The following is a 6,958-nucleotide window of genomic DNA, read 5'->3' as shown; positions in this document are numbered from 1 at the left end:
CCCATTCTTCCACTTCTCCACCTCATTCTTGCTTTCTATCAACTTTGCATATGCCATCTTCTTTTCTTCCACCTTCTTTTGTACTTCTCCATTCAACCACCAGTCCACTCGATGCCGATTATGACTACCTGTCGAGACTCCCAACACTTTCCTTACTACAACCCTAATATAACTAGCCATCCTATCCCACATACTGTTCGCATCCCCATTACTATCCTAGGCCTCTATATCCTTTAATTTCTCTCCCATCTCCAGGGCATTAGCCGTGGTCAAACTCCCCCATCTGATCCTAGGTCGGTCATCCCCGACCCTCCTCTTCCTCGTCATCTTGATCCCTAAATCCATCACCAAGAGCTTATATCGGGTTGTAAGGTTGTCGATTGGAATGACATTACAGTCTTTGCACAGACCTTTATCATCCTTCCTAAGGAATAAATAATCTATTTGAGTCTTATTCACCTAAGTACAGAAGGTTACCAAGTGGTCCTCCTTTTTTAGGAAACTTGAATTGGCTATCACCAACCCAAAAGCTCTTGCGAAATCCAAAAGTGAAACTCTTTCTCCATTTCTTTCCCCAAATCCAAAGCCTCCATGCACATCATCATACCCTTCCGAAGTAGACCTAATATGCCCATTGAAATCCCTCCTACTAAAGCTTCGTAGTACGCAATATGCCTCCCACTAACTCATCTAAATCCTCCCAAAAGTGCCTTCTATCCTCCTCGCTTAAGCCTGCTTGCGGCGCATAAGCACTAATAATATTTAATGTGATCCCTTCAATGACCACCTTAATCGACATCATCCTATAAGTGACTCTCCTAACCTCCACCACCTGGTCCCTTAAATCACTATCTATTAAAATGCCTACCCTATTCCTATACTTCAATCTACCAGAGAGCCAAAGCTTATACCCATCTACCTCCTTAGCTTTAGAGCCTACCCATTTGGTCTCTTGGACACAACCTATATTAATCTTCCCCTTCTTTAGAATTTTAACTAGCTCTATGGATTTTCCCGTTAACGTCCCAATATTCCAAAAACCTAATCTCAGTTTAGATGCTCCTTTAAACCACTTACCCCTCGTTACCTTCGGCCCTGTCCCCATTCCCGTCCCCATCCCTGAGCAAGAACATGACCCTAGTCTACCATCACTAGAACACTATGAGATTATATTGTTGATGCATTTCTTTAATACTGATGAATGGGAAATTCTTGGTTAGGGTTTAGTTCTACTATGGTAGTTTAGGGCATGCCTTGTCTTTTGCATATGCTCTTGGAAATGCTGTTAAATAGAGGTCTTCTCAGCTTCCCTAATTAGCTCATACATTTAGATAATATATGGTTCCTTTAGTTAACTTACATTAGTGCAGTTGATTAATAGTATTGACCGTCTTCTTTTCTCTTTAATATTTTTATCTTGTAATCCTTCACCAATGCGGAAACAACCTCTCTACCTTCACCCCACCCTCCCTAGACCCCGCTTGTGGGATTAATAAATTCTTCACGAGTGAAAATAAGTTACATATGTGTGTGTGAGTGTTGACAAAATTTGCGAAGTTAATATTTCTTTGTATTTTAACTACTTTCAGTGGTTTACATCATTACTATTGCTAATTATTAAGTCTCAATTTTCCAATATTTTTTCCATGTGAAAATAATCTTCTCTTAAATCTTTGTTTCTCTTTGACCATTGTCGCATGCAAGTTTTATTATTATTTTATCTGCTGATGATGATGGTTGCTAAATCAAAACATTGCTAATTACGATTCTTCAAATAAATCTAATTTGTGTGTCTGATGAATAATTCAAGATTATATGTCAGCATTAACCACATGCTAAGAGATGTTATGTGTGGAGATCACTTATGTTTGTTTTCACTTGCGTTTCAAGTTTGATGCATATAAATATGATGGACTCTTTGAATGTTACCTTATAAAAAAATAAATAAATGATCAATTCTTTGTATATTTTATATTGTAGGAAGCGCCTACTATTGTCAAATCCTACTATGATAGAAGAATTGTAGGATGCCCTGGAGCTGAAGGAGGTAAGTCTCTATTATTTATTTGACAAGTCTCTCCATCATACATTCCTCTAGTCAGTTGACTTCAATCTTTTTAGTTGGTTTCTATTAATGTCCTCCCCCGTTTTCTATTTCTAATTCAATAGAAGATGAGCATGATGTTGTTTGGTTCTGGCTCGAGAAGGGCAAGCCACATGAATGCCCAATATGCTCACAGTATTTTGTGGTAAGTACAGAATATCCATTAATTCATAGTTAGTCCTGTGGATTGTTATTGATTAAATCTGGGTGAGTTTGTAGGCTGTTGAAGAATTTGCTAGATGTGAATCTGTACTCCGTGCGTTTCTATATCTAGGTTAATCTCAGGATGTTAGGGAATTTTGTAGATGTGAATTTGTTGTTGTTGTTGTATATGTCCAAAAGGACATATTTAACATTCATTAATGAAACATTTCCTCAGTTAATAATGAGACTTTTTTTCCTGGGTTGGCTATTGCTTAGCTGCAAAGCACTAATTGTATTCTCAATTGTCAAATGTGTTGCTTGCTCCATAAATTGATTGCTTAATTCATATAGAATGCACATAAGAGGTTCAATTTTATTGACAAAATGATGATTGTTGGGGGAGCTGGTAGATGATGAGAAGATTATAAAGAAACACATTCAAGACTTCTATTAAAGCTATTCAGGGAGAATGAAGAAAGAGACCAAACTGGAAGGATGAAGATCTGAAAAGGCTTCCTGATGAAGACAAAGAGTGTCTGCAAAGACCTTTTACTATGGAAGAACTGGAAGTTGTCAAATCTTTTAGAGGAGATAAGGCTCCAGGCCCCAATGGATTTAATCTACACTTCTTCCAAAGATGCTGGAGCACAATAAAGGATGATGTTTGAAGGATAGTGGAAATTTTCTATCAGAAGGGATCTTTTGTTAAAAAGTTTAAATGCCACTTTTATTGCTTTGATACCAAAAAAAAGTAGGCGGTTGAGGTGAAAGTTTTTCAGGCCTATCAGCTTACTTGGGAGTGTACATAAAATTACTGCTAATTAAAAGGCTCAAACTGGTGATTGATAAGTTAGTTTCAGAACGTCAGAATGCATTTTAAAAGGGAGGCAAATAGTTGATGAACTTTGGTCGCCAATGTAAGCATTGAGCAACTAATGAAGTCAAAGAAGAGAGGAGTTGCTTGTAAGCTTGATCTTGAAAAGGCTTATGATCATGTTAACTGGTCATGTTTTTAAAATATTCTGAAACAAATGAAAAGTTTGGTGATAAATGGATTGAATGGATCAGGTACTGCAAATCTACTATAAAATTATCTATATTCACAAAGGGGAGTCCACATGGTTTTCTCAACTCTCAAAAAGGCTTGAGGCAAGGAGGTCCACTCATCCTCTATCTATTTACTCTAGTGATTGAAGCTTTTAATATGATGGTGAAGCAAGCTTAAAAATTGGGTTGGATAAAAAGCATGAGCTTTGGGAGAAATTATGTTGATAAGGTTACATTATCGCACATTCTATATGCTGATGACACTCTTCTTTTGTTTAAAGCAGACAACGAACAAATACTTTATCTTAGAGAGATTCCTGGAAATTGTTGAAGCAGTTATGGGTTTGAAAGTTAATCTGGCAAAGAGCAGTATTTTCAGCATAATACAGATGATCCTCTTCCCTTCTATCCCTTGGATAGATAGAGAGGGGTGTTTGGTTTTTTCGTGTTGCCAAGAAACTAGGTTCTATCCTGGGATGTAAGGCGGAAAAGTTCATCACTGTTTATTTGGGGCTTCCACTAGGGGAAAAATGATCAGAGTATCTGGAAAGGTGTCCTGCATAGATGTTCTAGCAAACTTTACTCCATGAAAGAAACGATATCTATCTTTTAGGGGCAGATTTACTCTTCTTAAAAGAGGAGAAGGGTCTAAAATGCCCCTCAACTATTCGAATTGGTACAAAATCATCTATCCGCCTTTCGGTCCCCAAATACCCCTGACTCCAATCTTTTTGCTCAAAAATACTCTCAATATTAACCCTTTGGCTCATATTTGCCCTTATTTTTAACAATTTTCCTAACATAAAATTATTAAATATTTATTTATTATGTTGCCTAATTTGATTGGTCCAAATTTAAACCATTCTCAAATAAATAGCAAAATCACATATAATTCATATTTTGACCTAATATGCTTGAAAATAATATTAAAAAAATATATTAATTTTATAATATATTTCTATTGGCCTATTTTAGATTATACCCAATTCATTATAACCAACTCATAATTGGGGATCCATTAAAAATCAGCACATTAATGTCCGTTTAAAAATATTATTATTTTTTATTAACATTAAATTTTCTATTAATTATCCAATTATTTTATTCATTTCTTCTTTTTATTCTTTTTTAATCTCTTATTCTTAATTAGCATATTAGAGACTCAAACTTGAAACGAACCTAGATGTTCATATTCTTTTAATTTATATTATTATCATGGTGAGGTAAGGGCGGAAATAGGAGAAAAGATTTTTTTTATTCATTTATTTTGAATTTTTGGTACCCACAAAAGAACAAATGCTATTAAATTATCTTCTATCGAACTAGTTATTTCTATATGAATGTCCTCATTATTTTCTTCCCTTTTCCTCCCTTATTTTGTCATATGTTTAAAAAAATTACAATTTAAAATTATGGACAAGATTCCAATAAGAAAAAAAGTGAAAGAGAGAGGAAGTGAAAGAGTGGGAAGGTGATTTTACTATTTAACGGATAAGGGCCTAAAGTACCCTTAGACTATAGGATTTGGTACAATATTGCCCTCCCATCCACCTAATGAGTATGGACCGTTAAAAATAAGGATATTTTTGAGTCAAAAGGTTGACATCAAGGTTATTTGGTGGCCAAAAGGTGGACGGAGGGTAATTTTGTATCAATTCAAATAGTTAAAGGGCATTTTAGGCCCTTCTCCATCTTAAAAGTGTATTGGATGGTATGCCTACCTATCTATGTCCATATTCTTAATGCTAGTTGCTATCAGAGAAAGATGAATTCTTTTAGAAGTCAATTCTTATGGGAAGGTAATGCAGATAAGAGAAGATTTCATTTGGTGAAATGGAAGTTAGTTCTGAAAGACTAGAAAGATTGGGGGCGGGAGCTTGGGGGACTTGGATTTGAGAAATCTAAAGCTTCATAATAAAAGTCTGGTATTCAAATGGTATAGCATGGAAGGTGGTGAAATTTGGAAAAAGCTTATTAATGTCATAGATGGGAAGAAGGATAGATGGAGAACTATTAGTGGGGGGGGGGGGTATGGAAGAACATAGGCAGACTTTGGGAAGACTTGGTCAACTTACAAGACTGGAGGTGTGAAATGGAGAAAAAAATTAGATTTCGGATTCCATACATAAGCAGACTTTGGGAAGACTTGGTCAATTTACAAGACTGGAGGTGGGAAATGGAGAAAAAAATAACATTTTGGACAGAGTTACGGGATGGTGATAACATTTAGAGGATAAGTTCTCTAATCTCTTAAATTGCTCTTCTAAAAAGGATGATAAGTAGTATTGCTGAATTTCATTTTAACTCTGGTTGGCAGCCAAGGTTCCAGAGAAAATGAATGATTAAGAGAGAAAAGAATTTTGTCAGTTGCTTCAACAATTGAGTTAAGTTCATACTGATCAGAATAAGGTGGATACCCTGATTTGGCTTGCTAGTAACGACCAAAACATTTCAGTTAAGAATTATTTTAGTATGTTGATAATGCAGTCAGGACACAGGTCAGTGGGATAATTCTTGGCCTTGGAAGATGATATGGAAGACATAAGCTCCCGTTAAAGTTGTATGTTTTGGATGGGTTACAACTAGGGGGCATCTTAACTTGAAATAACTTGCTGAAAAGAGGCTTTAAGCTATGTACTAGGTGCTTCTTATTTCAAGAAGACCAGGGAACCGTTGAGCACCTTTTTCTCCATTGCAAAATTTCTAGAGAATGTTGGGAGTTATTCCTAAATCTTTGTGGTATTAATTGGGTGATGCCTCAGAAAGTGAAAGGTTTGTTGGAAGGTTGGCAACAACAGGTAATACCAAAAGAGATAAAAGCAGATATGGGGAACTATTCCACTGTGCATCTTATGGATAATTTGGCTAGAGTAAACAAAGCTTGCTTTGAAGGGAAAAGAACTCACATTTCTAGGATTAAGTATAGATGTTTGCAAAATTTGTATTTATGGTGTAAAGGTATTTTAATAGATGGTTTGAACAAGTATATGAATATATTGGATTATATAAGAAGCAGAGTGTAGGAGGCTGCTTTTTGTTTTGTGGTGTTTGTGTTTCATTTATTGTAACATCTTGGTTACCATTTAATAAAATCTTTATGTATAAAAAAGAAGAAGAAGAAGATGGAATGCAATTTCAATGTGCATGAATTGGGCAAGTTCAGTTATGTGTTAATGCATGCAGAATTTAATGGCTCAAGTGAAATTCTTATTTTCATACTAAATGGTTTCTTGTATTGCAGTTGGAAGTGGTTGGACCTTGAGGACCTCCTGATGGACATGGTAGTGATGATGAGGGTCATCACTGATAGTATGTCTTTGCAGTTTTTTTTATCGGAATAAATTTGGTTGAGACAATGAGAGATAACTTGTTTTACAAACTGACGATTCAAAGCTGTGTTCTTTCTTTGCCTTTACTGGATTATTGTTCTTATGGTTGCTGTGGCAGCAGTGAAGTTGAATATTTTTTGCTTATTTATTTTATACAATAGACATGTCGTGGTCTACTTAAAATATAGACCCAGTTTCTTCATATGCTTAGTTAAATAATCAATGGCTATAATTTAATTCTTTTGTAATTGTTCCTTTCACGGAGTGCGCACATTGAAGTTCCTTGGACTTGTGTCTTATGGTGAAGCATTTTGATGAAAAATGAAATACTGGT

At 35.5% G+C, this 6,958-nt stretch overlaps 1 long non-coding RNA gene across 1 annotated transcript; it reads left to right on the top strand.

Annotated features, from left to right (window-relative positions):
• Positions 1 to 1,997: 1,997 nt before the first annotated feature.
• On the top strand, positions 1,998 to 6,613 carry LOC129888720 (uncharacterized). Its single transcript, XR_008766702.1, has 3 exons — positions 1,998 to 2,047; positions 2,170 to 2,249; positions 6,537 to 6,613. It is a non-coding gene; the product is annotated as an uncharacterized LOC129888720 (long non-coding RNA).
• The last annotated feature ends 345 nt before the right edge of the window (positions 6,614 to 6,958 follow it).

This window comes from Solanum dulcamara, chromosome 1 (assembly GCF_947179165.1).
Source record: "Solanum dulcamara chromosome 1, daSolDulc1.2, whole genome shotgun sequence".
Classification (NCBI taxonomy): domain Eukaryota; kingdom Viridiplantae; phylum Streptophyta; class Magnoliopsida; order Solanales; family Solanaceae; genus Solanum; species Solanum dulcamara.
The sequence above is the reverse complement of the archived record's forward strand: the minus strand, read 5'-3'. Positions and strand labels throughout refer to the sequence as shown.